The sequence below is a fragment of the Palaemon carinicauda genome, chromosome 11 (assembly GCF_036898095.1).
Source record: "Palaemon carinicauda isolate YSFRI2023 chromosome 11, ASM3689809v2, whole genome shotgun sequence".
In the NCBI taxonomy this organism is placed as follows: Eukaryota; Metazoa; Arthropoda; class Malacostraca; order Decapoda; family Palaemonidae; genus Palaemon; species Palaemon carinicauda.
The window spans coordinates 125504521-125509008 of NC_090735.1; positions in this window are offsets into that span (position 1 = coordinate 125504521).

Here is a 4488-nt window from a genome sequence, read left to right on the forward strand (position 1 = left end):
GATTTATTGTTAACTTGTTCTCTTCATTTATTTATTTCCTTATTTCCTTTCCTCACTGGGCTATTTTTCCCTGTTGGAGCTCCTGGGCTTATAGCATCTTCCTTTTCTAACTAGGGTTGTAGCTTGGATAGTAATAATAATAATATAATATTGTCAGAACTTTATGAATATGATTTGGCAATGAAATTAAAACAATGACACTTTAGGATATTTTTTTTTTCATAATTTCTTTCTATTTCTTTTTTAGAAAAATCGTAGAAGAAACTTCAAAATAGCTTTAGTATGTCATGTTTTCATAGTTTGTATAGGAGATATTTATTTTAATGTTGTTACTCTTCTTAGAATATTTTATTTTCACTTTTTCCTTTCCTCACTGGGCTATTTTCCCTGTTGGAGCCCTTGGGCTTATAGTATCTTGCTTTTTCGATTAGGGTTATAGCTTAGCTTATAATAATAATAATAATAATAATAATAATAATAATAATAATAATAATAATAATAATAATAATAATAATAATAATAATAATAATAGTAATAATAATAATGATAATGTACAATATATTCGAAATAGCATCAAGATGAGAATCTTGTCAAAACTTTATGAATATGATTTGGCAATGATGTTTGAAGGGTTGTAAATGAAACATTTAGTAAAACAATGAATCTTTAAGATATTCATTTATAAAACAATGTTTTAAAAAATCTTAGATGAAATTTCAAAATAGCTTTGGTGTGCCATGTAAAATTTAATCCAAATAGCAGAAAGGTGGGAATCTAGTCAAAACTGTATGAATTTAATTTGGCAATGAAGTTTAGAGGGGGGGGGGGTGTTAAATAAAACATTTAGTAAAACAACGTGTAGGATATTCATTCATATAAAAAAAATATGCTTTAGAAGATTATAGAAGAAATTTCACTATAGCTTTGGTGTATTATTATGGCTCAATCAGCTATTCTTCTATAATATAAACGTAATCGTTTTTGAAATGTAATCACCCAAAATTAGACACGCAGGAATTACATTAAAAGTCACTGCATAAGGAAAACCAATGTCAGCTTCTTCCTGAAACACATATCAGAGAAAAGTCACCTGTAATAGTAAGATAAAACACTGATAACGATAAGCTCATATAACAGAGAGATCACGAGCTTCTTTCTTATCTCTTACTTCCCAGCATCGCAAGATAAGGTGACTTAATGAAGACACTTTGTTATGATTAAATGTATCGTTCTAATTTTGGTTGATCAGGTGATATATAAAGCATTTCTTTCATCTTCCGCAAGGTAGTAGGTTGGCCAAGGCACCAGGCACCCGTTGAGATACAAGAGCTAGAGAGTTATGGGGTCTCTTGACTGGCCAGACAGTACTACATTGGACCCTTCTCTCTGGCTACGGTTAATTTCCCCTTTGCCTACAAGCACAACGAATAGTCTGGCCTATTCTTACATACTCTCCTCTGTCCTCATACACCTGTCAACACTGATATTACCAACAATTCTTCCTCTCTCAAGGGGTTAACTACTGCACTGTAATTGTTCAGTGGCTACTTTCCTCTTGGTAAGGGTACAAGAGACTCTTTAGCTATGGTAAGCAGCTCTTCTAGGAGAAGAACACTCCAAAATCAAACCATTATTCTCTAGTCTTGGGTAGTGCCATAGTCCTCTCTACCATGGTCCTCCACTGTCCTGGGTTAGAGTTCTCTAGCTTGAGGGTACACTCGGGCACACTATTCTATCTAGTTTCTCTTCCTCATGTTTTGTTAAATTCTTTTATAGTTTATATAGGAATTGCCTGGTCCTCCCTGGTCCTAGCTTGTGTTGAGAGGGACCTTGGGGGCTGATCATAAACCTACATTGTCAGTCCCTAGGGCATTGTCCTGTTTGCTAAGGGCAATACCACTGTCCTTTGCCTCTGTCATTCATGAGTGGCCTTTAAACCTTTAAAATCAGTCATTTCTGCTTGTGTTGAGAGGGACCTTGGGGGCTGATCATAAGCCTACATTTTCAGTCCCTAGGGCATTGTCCTGTTTGCTAAGGCAATACCACTGTCCTTTGCCTCTGTCATTCATGAGTGGCCTTTAAACCTTTAAAATCAGTCATTTCTGCTCTAGTCGCTTCTTTTCGATGTGCTAAAATGTTATTCGTTTAGTCCAATCAAAATGAGGACAATAGTTGAATCTATTTACATTCGACATACATGCGAAGTATATTGTATTACTATACATTCCATTGTAAAAGGTTTTCTAAGAGTTTAACCTGTAGACATGCACAATAATCTATGCGTTAAAAAAATATTCAGGTACACATTGCTTTCTATGTATTAAGATAACTTGTGATACTATTGTAACTGCCACCCCATCCCCCCCCCTCTCTCTCTCTCTCTCTCTCTCTCTCTCTCTCTTCTTTCCTTGTCTCCCTCACTTTATCAGTTCTCTTTCTCTCTTTGTCAGTCCTCTGTAAATCTCTCTCTCTCTCTCTCTCTCTCTCTCTCTCTCTCTCTCCTTTCTTTCCTTGTCTCCTTCACTTTATGAATTATCTTTCTTTGTCAGTCCTATGTAAATCTCTCTCTCTCTCTCTCTCTCTCTCTCTCTCTCTCTCTCTTTCATTGTCTCCCTCACTTTATCAATTCTCTTTCTCTCTTTGTCAGTCCTATGTAAATCTCTCTCTCTCTCTCTCTCTCTCTCTCTCTCTCATTATTAATGGTTGACCACATTTACAAGAAATATAATTGTGTTCGTTTAGATACAACTATTTTTTACTGCAACGCCATGTTCCAAGAATCCAAGTTAATATCATTTAATAATCTCTCTCTCTCTCTCTCTCTCTCTCTCTCTCTCTCTCTCATTATTAATGGTTGACCACATTTACAAGAAATATAATTGTGTTCGTTTAGATACAACTATTTTTTTACTGCAACGCCATGTTCCAAGAATCCAAGTTAATATCATTTAATAATCTCTCTCTCTCTCTCTCTCTCTCTCTCTCTCTCTCTCTCTCTCTCTCTCATGTGTTGCTTTTCTGTCATTTTTTATGGATCCTGTAATAAGCCTACTTATCCTATTCCAAAACCTATATTTTTTTCTAAAGTCAAATTTAACAACTTCACCAACATCCCTCTTGCAAAATGCTCTATCTAACTTTTTGTTCCAATCCCAAAACTTCCTCAGTATCCCTATTGCAAAATGCTCTATCTAACTTTTTGTTCCACTCCTAAAACTTCCTCAGCATCCCTATTGCAAAATGCTCTATCTAACTTTCTGTTCTAATCCCAAAACTTCCTTAGGATCCCTATTGCAAAATGCTCTATCTAACTTTCTGTTCTAATCCCAAAACTTCCTCAGCATCCCTGTTGCAAAATGCTCTATCTAACTTTCTGTTCTAATACCAAAACTTCCTCAACATCCCTGTTGCAAAATGCTCTATCTAACTTTCTGTTCCAATCCCAAAACTTCCTCAGCATCCATCTTGTAAAATCATCTATCTAACTTTCTGTTCCAATCCCAAAACTTCCTCAGCAACCATCTTGCAAAATGCTCTATTTAACTTTCTGTTCCAATCCCAAAACTTCCTTAGCATCCCTGTTGCAAAATGCTCTATCTAACTTTCTGTTCCAATCCCAAAGCTTCCTCAGCATCCATCTTGTAAAATGTTCTATCTAACTTTCTGTTCCAATCCCAAAACTTCCTCAGCATCCATCTTGTAAAATCCTCTATCTAACTTTCTGTTCCAATCCTAAAACTTCCTCAGCAACCATCTTGCAAAATGCTCTATTTAACTTTCTGTTCCAATCCCAAAACTTCCTCAGCATCCCTGTTGCAAAATGCTCTATCTAACTTTCTGTTCCAATCCCAAAGCTTCCTCAGCATCCATCTTGTAAAATGTTCTATCTAACTTTCTGTTCCAATCCTAAAACTTCCTCAGCATCCATCTTGTAAGATGTTCCATTTAACTTTCTGTTCCAATCCAAAATTTTCCTCAGCATCCATCTTGTAAATGCTCTATCTAACCTTCTGTTCCAATCCCAAAACTTCCTCAGCATCCATCTTGTAAGATGTTCTATTTAACTTTCCAACTGTTGACGTCATAAAGTCTCCAGTAACTTTCTTAACAAGAGAATAGATAACATTGAGTGACCTCTTCTAATTAAAGAATTGATGTCTCCATGCAGTTGCTCTTATCTCCTGACTGACTATCAAGCGAGCGTTGTTTTTATCAGCTTTATCATCATCATCTCCTCTTACGGCTATTGAAGCAAAAGGGCCTCGGTATATTTCGACAGTCGTCTCTATCTTGAGATTTTACTTCAATACTTCTTCATTCATCATCTCCTTCTTCGCGCTTTTAAATCTATATCAATTTTTATATGATTTTATTTATGTATATATTAAATTTGCTATGGATCATGATTTGTATATATATATATATTATATATATATATATATATATATATATAAATATATATATATATATATATGTATATATATATAT